The 23898-nt window shown below is 49.6% G+C and overlaps 1 protein-coding gene across 3 annotated transcripts in view; it reads left to right on the plus strand.

The window, feature by feature from the left end:
* The window catches only part of SEMA4D (semaphorin 4D), a 152294-nt gene that overhangs the window by 45273 nt on the left and 83123 nt on the right, over positions 1-23898 (plus strand). The window lies entirely within an intron of this gene.

Here is a 23898-nt window from a genome sequence, read left to right on the forward strand (position 1 = left end):
CAATCTCTGGTCCCCACCCCCCAGCACTCTCTGGCCCCCAGCACTCTCCGGCCCCCACCCCCCAGTACTCCCCACCCCCCAGCACTCCCCGCCCCCCACCCCCCAGCACTCCCCGCCCCCCACCCCCCAGCAATCTCTGGTCCCCACCCCCCAGCACTCTCTGGCCCCCAGCACTCTCTGCCCCCACCCCCAGTAATCTCTGGCCCCCACCCCCAGCACTCTCTGGCCCCCAGCACTCTCCGCCCCCACCCCCCAGTACTCTCTGGCCCCCAGCACTCTCTGGCCCCCACCCCCCAGAAATCTCTGGCCCCCACCCCCCAGCACTCTCTGGCCCCCAGCACTCTCTGCCCCCACCCCCTAGCACTCTCTGCCCCCCACCCCCCAGTACTCTCTGGCCCCCAGCACTCTCCGCCCCCCACCCCTGAGCATTCTCTGGCCCCCAGCACTCTCCGCCCCCACCCCGAGCATTCTCTGGCCCCCAGCACTCTCCGCCCCCCACCCCCGAGCATTCTCTGGCCCCCAGCACTCTCCGCCCCCCACCCCGAGCATTCTCTGGCCCCCAGCACTCTCCGCTCCCCACCCCGAGCATTCTCTGGCCCCCAGCACTCTCCGCCCCCCACCCGAGCATTTTCTGGCCCCCTGCACTCTCTGCCCCCCAGCATTCTCTGGCCCCCAGCACCCCCCAGCACTCTCCGGTCCCCACCCCCCAGCACTCTCCGGTCCCCACCCCCCAGCACTCTCCGGTCCCCACCCCCCAGCACTCTCCGGTCCCCACCCCCCAGCACTCTCCGGTCCCCACCCCCTAGCACTCTACAGCTTCTCCCTGCTCTTTGCCCTCCCAGGGGCTACAGACAGGGACAGATCTCTAGATCTCTCTCACCCCCTTTCCCTCACCCCCTCTTTCTCACTTCCCCCTCTCTCTCTCTCTTACCCCCCTCTCTCCCCCTCTTTCTCTTACCCCCCTCTCGCTCCCCCTCTCTCACCACACTCCTCTCTCTTACCCCTTCCCACAACTCTCTCTCTCTCTCTCTCCCTTACCCCTTCCCACCCCTCTCTCTCCCTTCCCTCCCTTCCCTCCCCTCCCTCCCCTCCCTCCCCTCCCTCCCCTCCCTCCCCTCCCTCCCCTCCCTTCTCTCCCTCCCCTCCCTTCCCTCCCTTCCCTCCCTTCCCTCCCTTCCCTCCCTTCCCTCCCTTCTCTCCCTTCCCTCCCTTCTCTCCCTTCTCTCCCTTCTCTCCCTTCTCTCCCTTCTCTCCCTTCTCTCCCTTCCCTCCCTTCCCTCCCTTCCCTCCCTTCTCTCCCTTCTCTCCCTTCCCTCCCTTCTCTCCCTTCTCTCCCTTCTCTCCCTTCCCTCCCTTCTCTCCCTTCCCTCCCTTCTCTCCCTTCCCTCCCTTCTCTCCCTTCCCTCCCTTCTCTCCCTTCCCTCCCTTCTCTCCCTTCTCTCCCTTCCCTCCCTTCCCTCCCTTCCCTCCCTTCTCTCCCTTCCCTCCCTTCTCTCCCTTCCCTCCCTTCTCTCCCTTCCCTCCCTTCTCTCCCTTCCCTCCCTTCCCTCCCTTCCCTCGCTCTCTCCCTTCCCTCGCTCTCTCCCTTCCCTCGCTCTCTCCCTTCCCTCGCTCTCTCCCCTCCCTCGCTCTCTCCCCTCCTTCTCTCCCTTCCCTCTATCCCCCCTTCCCTTCCCTCCCTTCTCTGCCTCTCTCCCTCCCACTCTCCCTTCCTTCCCTCCCTCTCTCCTCTCTCTTCCTCCCTCCCCTTCCCTCTCTTCTTCCTTGCTTCCCTCTCTATCTACCTTCCCTCCCTCTCTCCCTTCCTTACCTCCCTCTCTCTCTCCCTTCCTTACCTCCCTCTCTCTCTCCCTTCCTTACCTCCCTCTCTCTCTCCCTTCCTTACCTCCCTCTCTCTCTCCCTTCCTTACCTCCCTCTCTCTCTCCCTTCCTGCATTGATGGGCACTTGTGAGGCTGCAGGTGGGCATTGTTGGGAAGTTGTGATGCTGCAGATGGGCATTGATGGCACTTGTGGGGGCTGCAGATGGGCATTGATGGGCAATGATGAGGCTTCAGATGGGCATTGATGGGCAATGATGAGGCTTCAGATGGGCATTGATGGGCAATAGGCACTGATAAGGCTGTATTGATGGGCACTAATAAGGCTGCATTGATGACCCTTATTTTGCTTCAAAGGTCTTTATTTAAAATGTAAGATTTTTTTTTCATGAAACTTCCCTCTTAAAATGAAGGTGTGTGTTTTTATATGTGTTATACACTGATAAACAGAGGCGGCTCTCTAATTAGGCAAATTAGGCGATTGCCTAAGGCCCCGCAGTCTCAGGGGCCTCGCAATCGACTAATTTGCCTGTGATCAATGCGGTGGCAGCAAGTGCGGGGAGCGGGACAGTAGAGTCCTCTAGGTGGCGCAGTGGCTGGATGACAGACGGCATGAGGGCGGCATATCTATGTGGGACCCTCACCTGAGCTTCTCTCTTGTGCCGCTCACCAGACCTCTCCTCCGCACCTGCCTCCTATTTGGTTCTGGGCTGGGGGCCGGGGGGGTTGCTGAAAAACCACCCAGCTGGATAGTCCCACCATGAGTGTGAAGAGGGAGGAACTCTTATGCTGCCGACCAGAGGAAAGGTGAGTGCCCGTGCCGTGCAGCCTTCCCTGTGTGCCTGAATAGGAGGAGCGGTGGGGAGACTGCACATAGATAGTGGAATTGATTTTTCCATATTACTCCATACAGCCGCTGAATGTCTGCAGGGAGGAGAGGTGATCATTCAGCGGTTGCATGGAGGAATTCATTCAGCGGTTGCATGGAGGAATATGAAAAAATCAATTCCACTATCTATGTGCAGTCTCTCCACCACTCCTATCTAACTTTTTCTGCATCCCCCGTACTCTCCGGCCCCTCCTTGTACTCCCTGGCCCCGCCCCTATGTGCGCTCCCTGGCCCCGCCCCTCCGTGCGCTCCCTGGCCCCGCCCCTCCGTGCGCTCCCTGGCCCCGCCCCTCCGTGCGCTCCCTGGCCCCGCCCCTCCGTGCGCTCCCTGGCCCCGCCCCTCCTGCTCTCCAGCCCCTCCGTGTGCTCACTGGCTGCACCCCTCCTGCTCTCCAGCCCCTCCTTTTTGCTCCCTGGCTCCGCCCCTTCTTGTACTCCCTTTCTCCACGCATCCTGCTCTTCAGCCCCTCCCTTTGCTCCCTGGCTCCGCCCCTCCTGCTCTCCAGCCCCTCCTTGTGCTCACTGGCTCCGCCCCTTCTTGTGCTCCCTTTCTCCACGCCTCCTGCTCTTCAGCCCCTCCCTGGCTCCTCCCCTCCTGCTCTCCAGCCCATTCTTGTCCTCCCTGGCTCCACCCCCATTTCGCCAGCACCCCCTGCTCTCCAATTCTTTCTGCCTCCCCTCTCAAGCTCCCCCCCAGCACTCTTCACCCCCCACCCTTAGCACTATCTGGCCCCCAGCACTCTCCACCCTACACCCCCTGCGGCTCTCTCTGGCTCCCAGCACTCTCCACCCCACACCCCCTAGCTCTCTCTTGCCCCCAGCACTCTCCACCTTCCACCCCCAGCACTCTCCACCTTCCACCCCCAGCACTCTCCACCTTCCACCCCCAGCACTCTCCACCTTCCACCCCCAGCACTCTCCACCCTCCACCCCCAGCACTCTCCACCCTCCACCCCCAGCACTCTCCGGCCCCCACCCCCCCAGCACTCTCCGGCCCCCACCCCCCCAGCACTCTCCGGCCCCCACCCCCCCAGCACTCTCCGGCCCCCACCCCCCCAGCACTCTCCGGCCCCCACCCCCCCAGCACTCTCCGGCCCCCACCCCCCCAGCACTCCCCCCCCACCCCCCAGCACTCTCCCCCCCACCCCCCAGCAATCTCTGGTCCCCACCCCCCAGCAATCTCTGGTCCCCACCCCCCAGCACTCTCTGGCCCCCAGCACTCTCCGGCCCCCACCCCCCAGTACTCCCCACCCCCCAGCACTCCCCGCCCCCCACCCCCCAGCACTCCCTGCCCCCCACCCCCCAGCAATCTCTGGTCCCCACCCCCCAGCACTCTCTGGCCCCCAGCACTCTCTGCCCCCACCCCCAGTAATCTCTGGCCCCCACCCCCAGCACTCTCTGGCCCCCAGCACTCTCCGCCCCCACCCCCCAGTACTCTCTGGCCCCCAGCACTCTCTGGCCCCCACCCCCCAGAAATCTCTGGCCCCCACCCCCCAGCACTCTCTGGCCCCCAGCACTCTCTGCCCCCACCCCCTAGCACTCTCTGCCCCCCACCCCCCAGTACTCTCTGGCCCCCAGCACTCTCCGCCCCCCACCCCTGAGCATTCTCTGGCCCCCAGCACTCTCCGCCCCCACCCCGAGCATTCTCTGGCCCCCAGCACTCTCCGCCCCCCACCCCCGAGCATTCTCTGGCCCCCAGCACTCTCCGCCCCCCACCCCGAGCATTCTCTGGCCCCCAGCACTCTCCGCTCCCCACCCCGAGCATTCTCTGGCCCCCAGCACTCTCCGCCCCCCACCCGAGCATTTTCTGGCCCCCTGCACTCTCTGCCCCCCAGCATTCTCTGGCCCCCAGCACCCCCCAGCACTCTCCGGTCCCCACCCCCCAGCACTCTCCGGTCCCCACCCCCCAGCACTCTCCGGTCCCCACCCCCCAGCACTCTCCGGTCCCCACCCCCCAGCACTCTCCGGTCCCCACCCCCTAGCACTCTACAGCTTCTCCCTGCTCTTTGCCCTCCCAGGGGCTACAGACAGGGACAGATCTCTAGATCTCTCTCACCCCCTTTCCCTCACCCCCTCTTTCTCACTTCCCCCTCTCTCTCTCTTACCCCCCTCTCTCCCCCTCTTTCTCTTACCCCCCTCTCGCTCCCCCTCTCTCACCACACTCCTCTCTCTTACCCCTTCCCACAACTCTCTCTCTCTCTCTCTCCCTTACCCCTTCCCACCCCTCTCTCTCCCTTCCCTCCCTTCCCTCCCCTCCCCTCCCCTCCCTCCCCTCCCTCCCCTCCCTTCTCTCCCTCCCCTCCCTTCCCTCCCTTCCCTCCCTTCCCTCCCTTCCCTCCCTTCTCTCCCTTCCCTCCCTTCTCTCCCTTCTCTCCCTTCTCTCCCTTCTCTCCCTTCTCTCCCTTCTCTCCCTTCCCTCCCTTCCCTCCCTTCCCTCCCTTCTCTCCCTTCTCTCCCTTCCCTCCCTTCTCTCCCTTCTCTCCCTTCTCTCCCTTCCCTCCCTTCTCTCCCTTCCCTCCCTTCTCTCCCTTCCCTCCCTTCTCTCCCTTCCCTCCCTTCTCTCCCTTCCCTCCCTTCTCTCCCTTCTCTCCCTTCCCTCCCTTCCCTCCCTTCCCTCCCTTCTCTCCCTTCCCTCCCTTCTCTCCCTTCCCTCCCTTCTCTCCCTTCCCTCCCTTCTCTCCCTTCCCTCCCTTCCCTCGCTCTCTCCCTTCCCTCGCTCTCTCCCTTCCCTCGCTCTCTCCCTTCCCTCGCTCTCTCCCCTCCCTCGCTCTCTCCCCTCCTTCTCTCCCTTCCCTCTATCCCCCCTTCCCTTCCCTCCCTTCTCTGCCTCTCTCCCTCCCACTCTCCCTTCCTTCCCTCCCTCTCTCCTCTCTCTTCCTCCCTCCCCTTCCCTCTCTTCTTCCTTGCTTCCCTCTCTATCTACCTTCCCTCCCTCTCTCCCTTCCTTACCTCCCTCTCTCTCTCCCTTCCTTACCTCCCTCTCTCTCTCCCTTCCTTACCTCCCTCTCTCTCTCCCTTCCTTACCTCCCTCTCTCTCTCCCTTCCTTACCTCTCTCTCTCTCTCCCTTCCTTACCTCCCTCTCTCTCTCCCTTCCTTACCTCCCTCTCTCCCCTCCCTTCCTACCCTCTCAACTCCCTTCCTACCCTCTCCCCTCCCTTCCTTCCCTCTCCCCTCCCTTCCTTCCCTCTCCCCTCCCTTCCTTCCCTCTCTCTGTCCCTCTCTCTGTCCCTTCCCTTCCGTCCCTCTCTCTGTCCCTTCCCTTCCGTCCCTCTCTCTGTCCCTTCCCTTCCGTCCCTCTCTCTGTCCCTTCCCTTCCGTCCCTCTCTCTGTCCCTTCCCTTCTGTCCCTCTCTCCCTTCCCTTCCGTCCCTCTCTCCCTTCCCTTCCTTCTCTCTCTCTCCCTTCCTTCCCTCCCCCCTCCCTTCCTTCCCCCCTCCCTTCCTCTCTCCCTCCCTCCTCCCCCCTCCCTTCCTCCCCCCTCCCTTCCTCCTCCCCTCCCTTCCTCTCTCCCCCCTCCCCCTCCCTTCCTCTCTCCCCCCTCCCCCCTCCCTTCCTCTCTCCCCCCTCCCCCCTCCCTTCCTCTCTCCCCCCTCCCCCCTCCCTTCCTCTCTCCCCCTCCCCCCTCCCTTCCTCTCTCCCCCCTCCCCCCTCCCTTCCTCTCTCCCCCCCTCCCCCCTCCCTTCCTCTCTCCCTCCCCCCTCCCTTCCTTTCTCCTCCCTTCCTTTCTCCTCCCTTCCTCTCTCCTCCCTTCCTCTCTCCTCCCTTCCCTCGCTCTCTCCTTCCCTCTCTCCTTCCCTCTCTCTCTTCCTTCCCTCTCTTCCCCCTCCCTTTCCTCCCTCTCTCCTCCCTCCCTTTCCTCCCTCTCTCCTCCCTCCCTCTCTCCTCCCTCCCTTTCCTCCCTTCTCTCTCTCCTCCCTCCCTTCTCTCTCTCCTCCCTCCCTTCTCTCTCTCCTCCCTTCCCTCTCTCCTTCCTTCCCTCCCTTTCCTTCCCTTTCCTTCCCTCCCCTTCCCTTTCCTTCCCTCCCTCCCTTCCTTCCTTCCCTCCCTCCCTCCCTTCCTCCCTTCCTCCCTCCCTCCCTTCCTCCCTTTTCTCCCTTCCTCCCTTCCTCCCTTCCTCCCTTTTCTCCCTTCCCTTCCTTCCTCCCTTCCCTCCCTCTCTCCTCCTTCCCTCCCTCCCCATCCCTCCCTCTCTCCTCCCTCCCTCTCTCCTCCCTCCCTCTCTCCTCCCTCCCTCTCTCCTCCCTCCCTCTCTCCTCCCTCTCTCTTCCCTTTCCTCCCTCCCTCTCTCCTCCCTTTCCTCCCTCTTTCCTCCCTCTCTCCTCTCTTCCCTCCCTCCCCCTCTCCTCCCTTCCCCCTCTACCTTCCCTCTTCCCCCCCCTCTCTCCCCCTTTTGCCCACCCTTTCTCTCCTCCCCCTCTCTCTCTCTCTCTCTCTCCTCCCTCTCTCTCCCCCTCCCCTCCTCTCCTCTTTCCACCACTCTCTCCCCCTTTTGTGCACCCTTTATCTACCCCTCTCTCACCCCCCCTCCCCCTCTCTCTCTTTCCCACCCCCTATCTCTCACAATCTCTCTCTTCCCCTCCCCTCTCTCTCCTCTCCTCTCTGTCTCCCTTCCCTACTCTTGCTCCCCCTGCACTGTGCTGGGATCCCCCCGCTCTACTTCCTCTGCGGATATGGAATGGCTCAGTGACATCTCCTCCCCATTCTCCCAAGACACAGGAAATTCTTAGAGGGGTTGCCACCTTGGTGGGCCCTAGATGTTTTAATGGCTGCATATGTCTGATGGGTGAGGAGGGTGCCCTGGAAGTGGTGCAGATGAACTGTTTGCTAGATCTGTGCATCTTTTTGCAGCCATTTTTATTGCTTGAATTTTTTTCCCATTATGGGCGTGATTGGGGCCTCAAGTGTAAGTTTTGCCTAAGGCCTCACAAATCCTAGAGCCGCCTCTGCTGATAAATACGGTATTTTTTTTTTACAGTTAATATATTTTGTGTTTATTGGCACAGAGTCTAAGAGCAGCGCCTATATTTATAATCCCGTACAAAGTAATTGCTATTTGTTAGTGCATACACTGCAATTGTGACACCTGTAGCAACCCATTTTCTGCATACTAAGTGATGTTTTTTCATGCTTGCCATAACTAGAGGTGCTGAAAATTTGTGGTGCTACCAAATCTAATCTTTAAATCTAGCATCGAGACCCATGCTGATAAAATCACCCCCATATTTCTACATGCCGATGGAATTACAGTGCAACAGCCATTAAATTTTTGCATACTGTACTGCTTTTATATGATATATTTTTTGCATGTAGAAAAAACTGTATTTCAGTTTTCTTTGCATTTATTTGCATATATTGATGAGCAGCTTTATGAACTACTTTGTATGTGGTGGGAGCTGATGGCGAAAGTGAGGAGTAGTCCATTCTGAATAAACATGCCTTTAGCATATGGTTCAGGTGTCCTCTAGGAGCACCTCCAGGCTGGGCTGCATATTGCATGTAATGAAGAAATTTTATTTTTAGCGTTGGTTATGTATTATAAATTAACGAACACTTCGTGAGCACACTGTGCAGTTACTTGGACAAGAACATTTTTTCACTGCAGTGGAAAGCTATCCTTTCTAGGCCTCTTAATGATAGATTAAGCTAACCTGATCCTACATCTGATCTCTCCTCTGGCATGTTTATTTCTCATCCTGGCAGTAGAATACCTTCCTACCTCTCTGGCAATTTCCTTTTAGATTGCTGATAATGCAATAAATTAATCTTCTCTCGCTCAGAAAAGAGATGATCTCAGGGGATTTTGCTCTTGTAGGTATATTAGCCTCAAAATGTTCACCTAGTTGGCTTATTATGTGCAGATCATTTATGCCAACCAGAGCAAAGTACTGTACAGAGCTGTACGTTCTTAGGGAAGGGGTAGAAGGAGGGACAATCAGTTGCAGAGGTGGTATAAAGTCTATAAAGAGGAGGGGGGCAACACTGCACAGTAACAGTATGGGCATCAGCTTGCTGTATTCTGGAACATGGCACTGCTCATTTGCATTATACTCAGACTTAAGCTGGCCGAACACCAGTATACATACATTTTCCAATTTTCTTTTTTTTTTGACTGCTCGTTGGATTTTCCAATGGTAATGGGGTCAAATCGACATATGTTTTTGACTAGGGCGGCTAAAAAATTTGAATCAGACTGGAAAAATGTTCTTAAACAAGTGAAATTCTAGCTGTGAATGTGGGAAACCTGTATAATATGTCTGGTATTACATTAAAATAGTAGGACTGGTTAAAATTGTAAGCACTTTAGAATTGAATCAGTTGGCTTGATGGCAACAAAAAATGTTTTTGTGAATTATTTTTCTTTGACTATTCTGATGAAAATCGAACAGTGTAAAACTCTGGTTGTAAAACTCAGACATGAAATATGAACAAAGCATATTCTTCTATAGTGTGTCATTTCTGTCTGCTGCTTCGATCTTCAGCTATCAGCATGACACCAAAGTTTTCCTGACACCAAGAGGAAAAAATGGTGTAACCCTGTAAGTGACGGCCTCAGCTCTGTTCCAGTGTGCAATGTGGAGAGGGTGGTGTCCCTTCCCCTCCCCTCCAGTCAGCTGTCAGAACTTTCCTCCTCACCGAGTATTGAAGTATGTAATTTCAGCTCTCTACCCTTTTTTTTCTTAACTCTAAAGCCGCGTACACACGGTCGGAGAATCCGTCGGAATGCGTCTTATCGGACCGTGTCGTCAGATAATCCGACTGTGTGTGGTATGCATTGGACTGATTCCATCCGAATCTCCGTCGGACCCAATTTTCCAACATGTTGGAAATATTTACCAACTGGGCCGGTCGGACGTAATCCGATCATGTGTAGAAAATTTTGATCGGACCAAGTCGTAACGAAATTACGTCATCACGTTCTGATCGGATTTTTCGACAACTTAGTCCGACCGTGTGTATGCAACAGTTTCGGACACAATCCGTCAGACTAAATCTAACGGACAAAATCCGACGGATTTGGTTGGCAAAATCTCCGACCGTGTGTACAGGGGCTTAGACAAACTTTATATCTTAGCACTTTGGATGTAAAGAAGACTGCAGATACCGTAGACAGATACAACGTGCGTATGTATGTAGGAGGATTTGTTTCATCTCTGCGTATCTCCCGAGGCCAGTCACTTCACTGGGTGTGTATGTCAGGGTATACGACCACTGTAAACCAGTGGTCATCAACCCTGTGCTCAGGGCCCACTAACAGGCCAGGTTTGCAAGATAACTGAAATACATGACATGTGATATCATTTGCTGCTCAGTGATTGCATTGTATTCTAGTCTGCATCTCCCCAAGGTAATACATAAAACCTAGCCTGTTAGTGGGCCCTGAGGACAGGGTTGATGACCACTGTTGTAAACCACTGTAGGGAGAACTCAAGATCTTTCTATACATGGAGTGTCTGCAGACATGGTGTCCACCATACAGGGGAATCTCCCCATATCGAACCCCATCAGAAGAACATGTGGTCATCTAACTCATTGTAGAAGCAGCTAAGCAGAGTAGAGATATTGTGAGATACATAGAGGTTGACACAGAAGGGTAAATAAAGCGGAATAGCCAGCAGCCCTATATAAAAATATTACAAAAGGAGACCTAGTAAAAGAAAAAGATCAGAGGAAAACCGGGAAAAAGTGACATTGGCAGGAGAAGTGCAAAGGAATTCAACAAGGAAAAAGCTAGGCTTCTGACAACCTTATGTATATTGGATCACTTGATTCGGGATACAGTTGTTTAATTGTTGAATATGTTCAGCATTATGTATACTTGGCAAAACTTTTGTTGGATAGATATCTTTTGGCATAATACTACCACTGTAACTCTCACCATAATAATAACCTAGTTTGTGCATCACTGTGGTATATATAGATGTTTATCTTGAGCTGTGGACTTAGGTCTACCATTGGCTTGGCCAATAACCAAAGTGGGTGATAAACATGCACGTACTGTCCAACCTGCATGCACCGGAATAGGCTACATTTTCCATTAATCAACTTTTTGTTTTTTCAGAGAGGGTAGGTAAGTGGAGCTGGTGGTTGTTGATGACACCATTTATTCTATAGGGGTAACAAGAGTTGAGGTAGGTTCTCTGACTGCCAAATTGCTGGAGCAACAAATGGCTGCGTAGAGCCGGTGGTTTTTCCAGAGACATGCGATCATCATTGCTAGAATGGGCAACTCTCATCTGGTTCACTGGATAATTAGGTGTGCGACAAGGCGTTGTTTGTTCTTCTTTTTTTTTTTTTTTTTTTTTTTTTTTTTTTTTTTGCGTTGTGATGAGTATGTGCTAAAATAGCAGATGGTAAAATCATGGACACTGCAAACTCAGTACAAGCCATGCATGCAAGATGAGTAGTATTCTTGGGGTGTAAAACATGGAGTCCTAAAATTTTGGTGTGCAAATTTGGTGTCCTGTATTGGAAGGTTAAGCACTGCTTGATTAAAGAGATTACTGAGCAGTAGAATCATTTTAGATTAGTGGTCTCCAAACTTTTCAAAGGGCCCAGTTACTGTCCTTCAGACTTTAGGGGGATTGTGGCTAGTGGTGTTAGAAAATGTCCTAGGAGCAGCATCAGTGAGAATAAGCATTCCCCTCAGGATTGGTGGTCAGTAGGAGGAATAGTGCCCCACCATTGTTATCAGTTGAAGAAATAGGGCCTCATTGCTGGCGTCAGTTGGAGGCCTTATATCATTGGGAGCAATAGTGCTAAAGGCTAGCAAAGGCCCACAGTTTAGAGACCACTGTTTTAGGAGAATAAATTACCCTGTTAGGAAAGCAGAAGGTGTTGGCAATATAAATGCCAGATTTCAGACACCTTTTAAGTCACTTTGGAGTGAACTACATAATTGTTTCACACTTTTGAAGCCCTGTCCCACATTTGGTTTCGTTCTCATCCTGGATGAGGCTTCTTGGAGACATCTGAAGTGCTTACTATATGCAGAAAGTTATTGCGGACATTTGTAAAGGGAAGTTTGTGGCATTGTTTAGTTGTAACCCATCCCCCATTCAGAACGGTTCCCCTTTTGGTTGAAAGCCCAGCAGTGTTTGGTAAATGTGTTGTTTTTTTAGGGGTTTTTTGCTGCAAGAGGCATAAACCTGAGATGGCATTGAATGTTGGAAACTGCTTTTCAAGGATTTTTGAGATGGGCAAGAAAATAGATGCAATGCTTCTATGTGTCCCGCCGACATTCCCAGTGCCGTTTTTTACAATAAATGTCCAACCAGGCCAATAGCATTTTCTTATTTCTGCATATTCGGGGTCCCTTTTTGTTTTAACTTTAACCAAATGTGATTTCTGTTTTTGATTCAAGTTCACCTGCCAGGCAGCACAGCCAAGTGCTTGTATCCATTGGTTGGTCATGAACAGCCTGCTGATTGGTCAGTAAAGTATAGCTAGTCCGCCATCAACATGTGTACTGCAGCAGAGCCTGATTGGTTCCCAGTGCTGGCAGTCCTGAGCGGTTCTACGTAGATTTCAGAAGGCTTGCATCAAGTTTAAGCAAGTTGTATTTCAGAATACATTTTTAAAGCTGAACTTCAGGGAAAGTTAAATTGCTTCCTTTCAGTGGTTTGCTGCTACTGTACACTGCAAGATTTAATGCTCATTTATGTCTAGGGCGGGGGTCTCCAAACTTTCTGAACAAAGGGCCAGTTTATATCCTTCAGACTTTGAGGGGGCCAGACTGTGGCCAACATGAGTCGAAAATGCCCTGTTGTCAATGGAAATAAACAATGTCCCACCATTGGTATTAGCGGGAGGAATATTGCCCCGTTGTTTGTATTAGGGCAAGAAATAGTGCCTTTTTATTGGTGTCAGTGGTGTAGGAATAGTGCCCTATTGTTGGTATCAGTGACAGTAATCCTAACCCATTGTTGACATCAGTAGAAGGAATAGTGCCTTGTATCGGGAGGAATAGCACCCCAAGGGCCTGGTAAAGACGAGCAAAGGGACACATCCAGCTGCAGTTTGGAGACCACTGGTCTAGGGGGCTACAAAAACACTACTTTATCCAGTACTCTACACCTGCAGTCTCCTTCTATCCTGCAGCCTCGGCCCCCCTACGCTCTGCCAGTTGCAGACCCTCTGACATCATCAAGACCAATGCAGAGCCCAAAGTTCTGGGTGTGAAGACGCAGAGGGAAGTGTCCAAAGTTCTGGACATTGTTGGTGCGGTTTCGTGCCAGCGCAGTGTGTCCATGTTGCATCTGAGGTTTGTGTGGGTGGGGGGGCATACTACATAGGAGGACAGTGGGGGAACCTATTACTAATGTAAACCTGTACAGTAGTCCACTAATGGTGGACATGTCTGAAAATGTCCTGAAAAATTGCTGTGCAAACTTGGGTTGAAAAATATTGATATAGGTTAAATTAATTCTAATCATTCGAGTTAGCATGTTTTACAAACCTTCTGTTATTGAATAGATTGATCCTATTTATTCCGTATGTGTGTCGTGTTCAGTTTGCTGACATGGGCTGCCAAGCACTGCTGTCACCTTGCCCCCAGATATGTCTGACTGCCTGGTAACCATATCATAGTGAGCCGTCACGTGTTGTGTGCTGAAACCGAGCTTGTCAGCTCCTTCTGCTGCATTTTTTGGTTAATCACACGCTATTTATTGCTGGAGCTGGAAGGTTGAATGAGGGCTTGCATAGTTTAGCCTGTTTAACAAACTGTAAAGGTATTAGCTTTGGCAGGCTGACTGCGGAGAGATTTGACCCAGTTACTCTGCAGGCATTGAAAACTTTTTCTTTTGGTTAAATGTGTCATTGCTTGTAGGAAGTAATAATGAACATCTGAGATGGTATCTGTACAGAAGACTAAAAGCAAAAGCTTTCATAGGAAATGGGCTGCTGCTGATGAATAATTATTATTATTATTATTATTATTGAAAATGGACAGTCATGCACAGAGGTGCATCAGATATGTGAAGAGTATTCTGCTGAACTTGCCCATGCAAGCTCTGCTGGTTACAAACCTTTATCTTGTGCTGGTATTAATGCAGCATAGTTAACTGGTCATGTAGAGGGCAACATGGTTCCATACCCACCGGGAATGCATGGAATTGGTAGGTTTACTTTGTTTTTCTGCCCAAAAACTTGCTGATAGGTTATTCGTCTTCCACCCTGATGAGCGTTAGTATATTCATGACTATAAGGGTTAGGGATGCTGTTTATGGAAGGCACTTTGCAGGCATGAACAAGGTGATGGTGTCTCTTTAATTCTTTTTTGCATTTTAACAGTCAAAAATATTTTTTTGACCTGTTTCACGGACTTTGACAAAGCATTGGCAGAGCTTTCGGCAAGCTTTGTTGCAGTTTACGTTGAATGCGGCCTTGAGATTGCACGATTTCAAAGCCGCAAGTCAGTGCGACTTCATGCACAGATATTTATGTAAGTCGCACTCAAAATCGCCAAAAGTAGTGCAGGAACTACTTTTTCAGATCTACGCGGCACTGTAAAGTCAGCGTCGCACCAATTTGAACACTGCCATTCCCGACAATAGGGTGATACTTGTCAGATCGCATGACAAGTCGGTCTGGTATAAACAGGGGCTGAAAGTACCATTCAGCTCCAGTTTGTAAATGTTGAACACGGACCCCAATGGAAGAGTTGATTACCACTTTAAACAAGCTTCTGGCAGGCTTTCAACAAGCTTCAAGAAGTTTTATATCCTGCTATCGGTTTGTTGAGTGGCAATCAAAACGCCCTTTAGGATCTGTGTTCATGTCCATGTTTGGGCAATAATGACATAAGGGGGTCACCTTACCCCCCCCCACCTTATAAACCTGGGGACAAGGTTTTTTGCCAGCCCCCCCCCCCCCCATGTTGAGGGTATGTGACCTGTATGGTTCGGGGGGGGGGGGGGGGGGCTTGCTCATTAAGGGGTCTGGTATGGATTTTGGTGGGAGGGCATGCCTCTAGGTCGGTTATGACATGCCCCGGGGCAGCCAGTGAGTTAAACTTCTTGCAAAAACGCATATGACAGGGTGCCGGAGTCCTTGTCACAGTGTTACCCTGGCTGACAACCCCCCCCCCCACATAAGTGGAGTGGAGGTTCTGTCTTGCATACATCCTTGGCTCTGGAAGTAGATGCTACCCCCCTTACCTCCCCAGACGTGGTGTGGGGGGAACTGCCTGGGTTGGTCGCGGATGCTTCCTGGAGGTTGTCTCTTTGGGAGGACCACCTATCCCAGGGTTGGTCTCTACCCTGGGTTACTGTCTCTGACTAGAAGGCACATCTGTTGTGCATCAGCTTTTGAGGGACAGGATGTGTTCAGTTTGGGATGGTCAACCAAGGTGGAAGGCTTGCATGCCTACTCCTCAAAGTATTTGGCTTGCACCTGTCAGGCTTAGATGTCGGGTGCAAGGCACTGGGGGTCCATCCATGCCCCTTTTCAGTCGGTGCTGGCCTTTCTTGGTGGAATTGAACACACATTATCTTGAGTACCATTATGGGTTAAGTTTTTTTTCTTTTTTTTTTTTTCTTTCCTCATATCCCTTTTTTTTTTTTTTTTTTTTTTTTTTTTTTCAGCGTTTTGGCCACACAATTCGTGCTCTGCACCCTGGTTCAAGGGCTTTGCCATTTTGGAGCTCCCCTTGCTTATTCTTTTTCACAGGTTGCCTCCTTGGTCACCATTGCTTCTGTAAGGGCGGACGTCTGTGCTGACTGTCTTTTAAGCCTCCTGTTTTTTGTTTTTATACAAGGATAGGTGTCTCTCGTGAGTGCTTCTCCTTCCTATCAAAGGACTGAAGTGTGCTCTCTGCTGACGTCACTGGCATCAGTCCAGACACTGCATCATCACAACAATAAAGTCTGCATCCGCCAGGTGCCTGGACTGATCCCCATTTCAGCAAGCCGCTGAGACTGAGATGGCTGCACCCTGCCCCTCCACAGCTCAGCGCTCCAATCAGGTGCAAAGAAGAGAGCTGCTGATTGACAGTCAGCAGCTCTCCTCTTGGGGATCTGTGAGATCTGTGCCACAGGTAAGTATAAATGGGCAAGAAAAAACAAATCCCATGCTTTTTTTCTTTTAAGGTTCCTGGTTTTCCCCTTTTGAGGAATAGTGGGTGGTGACATGTTTGCCTAGTTGCTCCAGTTGCCTTTTTAGTTTGCCCACCCCTCGTTGAGGCACTGCTTTGGGACATCCCAATGGAGAGAGCTGTTTTAGTCAATGAATGAAGGAGAAAATAGGATTTTTCTGTTACTCATTGTAAAATCCCTTTCTCTGAGTTAATTGACAAATGCAGCACCCACCCCTCTATTGGCGTTTTATACTTCTGTAACTGCTACGTCAAAATAACCCATTTGTGTGACAGCGCTATGTCCTTGTCACCCAATTGTACTCCTGCTTTGTCACCCTCTCGCACAGGATTTCAATGGCTGTTTAAAACAACATTGTTTCATAAGGCATGCTAAACTGTTATCATGGCCAGTATCTGGCCTAGAAAAATGCCATGCAGCCCTGAAGTGTATGCATGTAGACAGGCAGTGGCTGTAAAGAGACTGAAGGAAATTAGCAGCACGTGGTGTGACAAAGAATGCACAAACGGTTGACAAAAGTTTTAAAAAATGGATGTTGGTATACAGTAATAATTGTGGCTATTGTTACAATTACAAAAACTGTAATGCCCCATACACACGGTCGGACATTCCGACAACAAAATCAATCAGATTTTTTCCGACATATTTTGGCCCAAACTTGTCTTGCATACACACGGTCGCACAAAGTTGTCTGAAAATACAATCGTTCTGAAAGCGTTGATGTAGAACACATACGATGGGACTATAAAGAGGCCAGTAGCCAATAGCTTTAGTCTGGTAATTTATTCTAAGCATTCGTGGCACTTTGTCCGTCGGAATTGTCTACACACGATCGGAATGTAAACGATCAGATTTTGTTGTCGGAAAATTTTACATCCAGCTCTCAAACTTTGTGTCGGAAATTCCGACGGAAAAAGTCAGATGGAGCCCACACACAATCGGATTTTCCGACAACACAATCCGATCATACATTTTCCATGGGAAAGTCCGACCGGGTGTACAGGGCATTACGCAGTGCATTCGCAGACTGAGATGACTTGTGGCTGCAAAATCCTGTGTGCTCCTCACTTTCATATGCTGCCTCATTGAATACACCTGTTCACCTTCCCCTTAGAGCGTGTGCATGGTACTGCTCACATGTCAGGAGCCCATGTGTAAATACTCCCATTTGTGTATGAGTAATCTAGAAAATGCGGTCAGATGATCCTGATTGCAGCATAACAATGTGTGAACTAGTTGGATTTTCCTATCAGATGATGGACATATACCAGTATCTAGATTACTGTAGCTTTTTCTTTTTCTTTTCTTTTGCTGTCAGATTTATCACGTGCCAGTAAATAATAATTCTGAAATGACATTACAGAATTTTCTATGTGAGTAAGTAAATAAATTGTCATGTCACATGTGGATTGTGCAAGTCAGACAGGAGGACGTGGTAACCCTAGAGAAGCTCTCATTAGCCATGTCAGGGCTGTGTTATCCATGGCTGGATCACTTCTACTCCATTACACATTGCCTGTAATATATGTAGGATCACCACCTCTCTAGTGCCTTGGATGTCTTGTCATGTGTATTACCCATCATGCACTGTCCACGGACTAGTCAATAACCCCGGCTGGCTGGTTGCTAGGAGACCTCTGTTTTACCCTGTGCAGCGTTTCTGCCGATCGATAAATTGCTCCCTTGCAAGCCGCATAGATTGTGTGCTTTTTTTTTCAGCTCCACACCCTGTGACCTAATTGTCTGTAGTTTTGCTTTCAATACATTTACATTTTCTATTTAAAGGGCTCATGTTTTACAGTTAGGGTAGTTCACACCATTTACTATATGTGCTCAAAAAAGTACAGAGTGCTCTACTTTTTATTTATTTATTTTTTTTTTTTTTAAGTGCAATGGGCAATAAAGTGATTGTAAATCTTAGACATGAAATATGAACAAAGCATTTCCCTTTATAGTGTGTACTTGTCTCAATAAAGAGCACTATTTATTTGGGTACAAGTACAGACCACGTAATTGCCAGTTAAAGTGGGGTACCCCTTAAAAAAAAAATTAAAAGTCAGCAGCTACAAATACTGCAGCTTCTGGCTTTTAATAATCGGACACTTACCTGCCCCAGGGTCCAGCGATGCGGGGGAACCCCCCTCGTTCCACCCCGCATCGCTGGACCCTGGGGCAGGTAAGTGTCCGATTATTAAAAGCCAGAAGCTGCAGTATTTGTAGCTGCTGACTTTTAATTTTTTTTTTTTAAGGGGTACCCCACTTTAACTGGCAATTACGTGGTCTGTACTTGTACCCAAATAAATAGTGATACGCCGTACAGTCACCTGGGACACGTGACAGGTCCCAGGTGAATGTGCGGCGCAAGGGGAAGTGATGTCACCAGCCTGGGCAATGAAGAAGGCAGACTACGAGGGACCCCCTAGCAACCGGTATTTAGAGGTGAGTAAAAAAATTTTTTTTTGCCAATTATTTATTTTTTAATTTTTTTTTTTAATTAATTTTAAGCAGCTTTTCATTTTTTGGTGGCAACACCACTTTAATGTAACGCAGTGCTGTATAGCAAAAATGGCCTGGTCAAGAAGGGGTTAAAAATTTCCAGGGCTGAACTAGTTAAAGTGATACTAAAGTTTTGTTATTTTTAACAGCAAAACAAAATGTTATACTTGCCTGTGCAGCCCAGATCCTCCTCTTCTTGGGTCCCCTGCCGCTGCTCCTGGCCCCTCCCTACTGTTGAGTGCCCTCACAGCTCCCTCTGTCCATTCAGACACGGTGTCGCGGCCTGCCCCTGCCTCCTTTCTCTTTTCATTGGCCCACTGACTTTGACAGCGGGAGCCAGTGGCGCCACGCTGCTGTCTCAGCCAATGAGGGGAGTCCCAGAAAGCCGAGTATCTAGTGCAACATCGCTGGATCGAGATGGGCTCAGGTAAGCATTAGGGGGGCTGCTGCACACAGAAGAGCAATGCATTAAGATCAAAAAATGTCTGCCTGGACAACCACTTTAAAGACTATTTTAAATAAAGCATGGCCAAGAATAATAATACTCCTATGCATGAAAAAATACATTCCAGCACATGAAAAATGCATGTGTGTTAATGCTACTGGTACTGGTACTGGTGGAGGAGCGCAAGGTCTCTAACATCCACCAGCTCTGTGATGGCATCATGGAGGAGTGGAAGAGGACTCCAGTGGCAACCTGTGAAGATCTGGTAAACTCCAGGCCCAAGAGGGTTATGACAGTGCTGGAAAATAATGATGGCCACACAAAATATTGACACTTTGGGTCCAATTTGTACATTTTCACTTAGGGGTGTACTCACTTTTGTTGCCAGTGGTTTAGACATTAATCGCTGTGTGTTGAGTTATTTTGAGGGGACAGCAAATTGACACTGTTATACAAGCTGTACACTCAGTACTTTACATTGTAGCAAAGTGTCATTTCTTCAGTGTTGTCACATGAAAAGATATAATAAAATATTTACAAAAATGTGAGGGGTGTACTCACTTTTGTACATTCACATCCATCTCTGCCCTCAAGGAGCTTACAATCTAAGGTCTCTAACTCACATTCATACATACACGTACTAGGGCCGATTTTATCCAGGAATCAATTAACCTCCCAAGCAAGTCTTTTGAGTGTGGGAGGAAACTGGAGTACCCAGAGGAAACCTTAACCAGGCACAGAACAGCAAACTCCAGGCAGGTAGCACCATGGTTGGATTTGAACATATGGCCTTCTGTGGACACCATGAAAAATAGCTGCAAATACAGTATATTGAAAGTCCGTTAATTATTCAAAAAGAAAATATGAACTTCAGGAAAATGTAAGGATTTGTGAGCTCATCTGGTTTTCTGTGTTTTTTTTTTTTCTTTTTTTTTTGGCACACACCATATTTCATTGTAGCATGGATGATTGTACAAGAAAAATGTGCTGGGAAAGGTTATTTTAAATGAGTTTGAAATTTTCAACCAATAGACCTTTGTTCTGTCTGTTTTTAGCCGTTTTTCGTATATATAATCCCGTGTCTGTTAGTATCCAGGGAACAATTTTTTTTTTTGGCATATTCTGTAATATCTGGCCACCTTCATGTCTATGGCTGGTTTAAGTGATATGTATGTACGGCAGCTGTCTTTTATAAGCTGCGGATAATTGTTTGTAAAACTGAGGATAATTGAGAATGTTCTGTGCTCTCGTCTGAACCTTTCACCTATTAAGCTTTCATGTGGACACTAGTGGTTTTGCATGTCAGCATGTGTTTTGTTATGAAATACCCAGCTCTCTGGGTCTAATAGTGTCTGCCAGCTATAAAGCTTTATGACCTGGAGTAACATGCTTCAGACTGGTAGTAGCATTTCCTCGCTATAGCTGCCACCGTTCCGTGTACAATGTATATGTACGCATGGAACCTGCAGCACTCTGCAGCAACTGCTGTGCTTGTCTTTCACATGCAGACACATAATATAGAAAGCTTTCACACAAATCCCATACATACAAAGGTGTAATTGGACTTCCATTTTCAGATCGGGGGTGTCTAACTCCAGTCCTGAACACAGGCTGAGATTAGGGAATAGAGCAGGGGTCTCCAAACTTTTGAAACAAAGGGCCAGTTTATTGCCCTTCAAATTTTAGGGGGACCGGACTGTGGACAGTGGGAGTAGAAAATGCCCTGGCATCAGTGGGAGTCAACAATGCTATAGGCTCGATGGTCAGTGGGAGTAAAAAAATTACACCATTGCTGTCAGGAGGAATAGTTGCCCCATCATTGGTGTCAGTGGAAGGAGTAGTGCTCAATCGTTGGTGTCAGTGGAAGGAGTAGTGCTCCATCATTGGTGTCAGTGGAAGGAATAGTGCTGCATCATTGATGTCCAGTGGAAGGAATAGTGCTGCATCATTGGTGTCAGTGGAAGGAATAGTGCTCCATCGTTGGTGTCAGTGGAAGGAGTAGTGCTCATCATTGGTGTCAGTGGAAGGAGTAGTGCTCCATCGTTGGTGTCAGTGGAAGGAATAGTGCTCCATCGTTGGTGTCAGTGGAAGGAATAGTGCTCCATCGTTGGTGTCAGTGGAAGGAATAGTGCTCCATCGTTGGTGTCAGTGGAAGGAATAGTGCTCCATCGTTGGTGTCAGTGGAAGGAATGTGCTCCATCGTTTGTGTCAGTGGAAGGAATAGTGCTCCATCATTGGTGTCAGTGGAAGGAATAGTGCTCCATCGTTTGTGTCAGTGGAAGGAATAGTGCTCCATCATTGGTGTCAGTGGAAGGAATAGTGCTCCATCATTGGTGTCAGTGGAAGGAATAGTGCTCCATCATTGGTGTCAGTGGAAGGAATAGTGCTCCATCGTTGGTGTCAGTGGAAGGAGTAGTGCTCCATCATTGGTGTCAGTGGAAGGAATAGTGCTCCATCATTGGTGTCAGTGGAAGGAATAGTGCTCCATCATTGGTGTCAGTGGAAGGAATAGTGCTCCATCATTGGTGTCAGTGGAAGGAATAGTGCTCCATCATTGGTGTCAGTGGAAGGAATAGTGCTGCATCATTGGTGTCAGTGGAAGGAATAGTGCTCCATCGTTGGTGTCAGTGGAAGGAGTAGTGCTCATCATTGGTGTCAGTGGAAGGAATAATGCTGCATCATTGGTGTCAGTGGAAGGAATAGTGCTCCATCGTTGGTGTCAGTGGAAGGAATAGTGCTCCATCGTTGGTGTCAGTGGAAGGAATAGTGCTCCATCGTTGGTGTCAGTGGAAGGAATAGTGCTCCATCGTTGGTGTCAGTGGAAGGAATAGTGCTCCATCGTTGGTGTCAGTGGAAGGAATAGTGCTCCATCATTGGTGTCAGTGGAAGGAGTAGTGCTCATCATTGGTGTCAGTGGAAGGAATAATGCTGCATCATTGGTGTCAGTGGAAGGAATAGTGCTCCATCGTTGGTGTCAGTGGAAGGAATAGTGCTCCATCGTTGGTGTCAGTGGAAGGAATAGTGCTCCATCGTTGGTGTCAGTGGAAGGAATAGTGCTCCATCATTGGTGTCAGTGGAAGGAATAGTGCTCCATCATTGGTGTCAGTGGAAGGAATAGTGCTCCATCATTGGTGTCAGTGGAAGGAATAGTGCTCCATCTCTGGTGTTTGTGGAAAGAATAGTACTCTGTCATTGGTGTCAGTGGGAGGAATAGTACCCCATTGCTGTTGTCGTTAGAAGGAATAGTGCCCAGTCTTTGATGTCATTTGTAGAAATAGTGACTCGTATCAGTGTAAAGAATAGTGCCTCAAGGGCCGGATAAAGGCAAGTAAAGGGCCACATCCGGCCTGTGGGCCGCAGTTTGGAGACCCCTGAGCTATATGATGGAGATCTTTAACAGTTCTTTTCACAGTTTTCTTGGGGATTTTACATTGATTTGTGCTCACCAGAAACCTGTCCATTGTCCCTTGAAATACTGTAATGACGGATATAAAGAGCTCATTCTCACTATCTCCATTAAGCTTTGATGATCTGCATAAATCAACACAGGCTCAACGCAAAGGTATATAGAAAACAAATAGTGACTATGTGTCCTGTTCAACTATAAAACGCTGTGTTGAGGAGCAGCTTTGCATTTTTTGTGCAGTGCAATCCACAGCAGCATGTTGCAATGTGCTGCAATGCATAGTCTTCATTGTCACTTTGTGACACTTTTTAATTAGGTTTATAGAAAAAAAAAAGTAAACTGTGCAGTGTGTGGTAACAACCCATTGCACTGCCCCTTATTTTCTTTACACCACATACATCAGTGTATAATAATTTTTAGCATATGGGCCGGGGTGATGAGCCCTAAAGGTTTATGATCTTATGTATATAGTGTAATGATCGTATGGCTGTGGGTGTGTGTACAGATCCTTGTTGTAAAAGGAGTAATTCGGTATCTTAAAGCGGTAGTAAACCCATGTTGGTTTTTTTCTTTGTTTTTTTTTTGCACCCTGAAAGGTAAAGCCACAACATGCTAGTATGCATTGAGGAGTACTCGGGGTTCCCCCGCATCCAATTTGCATAGTGGGAGAATGCGACCAGCTCCCTATGGAGCCGATTCTCATATCTCCGGGGAGGCTGCGAAGTGCACTGCACAGAAACGGTGTGCGTCTCTGGTTCCATTTCAGGGCTGAATTCGGACAAAGATTCGGCCCTGATTCATCCCTGAACTGGAGAATGGGGACGCACAGAGTTCCTGTGCGATGCACAGCCATTTCCAGTTTGAACTGACCCTAAAGTATTGTGTGCAAAACCTTACTTTGTTAACCCATTTAGTTTAAAGTAGAAATTCAGAAAGAATTAGGAATGCATGTATTCAAAAAAATTATAAAAATTATAAATGCTTCCTTTTTTTACAAGTGATCACATGACCTCTGTTCTCAGCTGCATAAAGGCTTTAGAAAAGTGGGGGCGGAGACTGCAGGGGGTGTGTAAGCAGGAGGCAGAGAAACAGGAGTGCACTGATCTTCCCAGTAAATGGCTGCACCAGGCAGGGGGTGGGTGGGAGGTGCCTGTCAGCAGATGTCTGACCATTGGAGTACAGTATGCCCAATTAAAAGGCAACAAAGAAAACTGACCACGCTGGGATGTATGTGCTTCCATGCCCTGGTGAGGTTAGTTTTCAGTAAGAAAGCAGCGGGAGTGGCAGAATCACCAGGGATTTCATACTAAGGAAGCAATGCAAAGTGAGCAGAAATAAAGTAAGTGGTACAACAGATACATATCAAGAATATGAAATGTTGGGGTAACACATTCTTTAACAGATTTCTATTACATCTGTGAAATAAGGCTTACTCTGAGGTGTCTGCCTACTCCTTTGCCCTGTGCATATATTATTATTATTTTATATTATTACTCTCTGATCATGGAGTCGTTGCATCGTTCTTCATTTCTAACCTTCATCTTCTGCCCCTGTGACTCCCCCAAATCAGTTTAGGTCCCGGGTCACACAGGAGCTTCTGCTGGTGGCAGCAGGATGATTAGGGCAGAGGCTTCCACTCACTTAAATACAATGGCTTCCTATCTGACCTGAAACACTGCCAAATATCTCTACATTCATTGACAAGCAGTGACCTCTTGCCAGCTCAGGTAGTGAGGGGTGACTCCATAAC

Source organism: Lithobates pipiens, unplaced genomic scaffold, assembly GCF_037356315.1.
Source record: "Lithobates pipiens isolate NorthernLeopardFrog02 unplaced genomic scaffold, aLitPip1_a1.2 Scaffold_11, whole genome shotgun sequence".
Taxonomy (NCBI): Eukaryota; Metazoa; Chordata; class Amphibia; order Anura; family Ranidae; genus Lithobates; species Lithobates pipiens.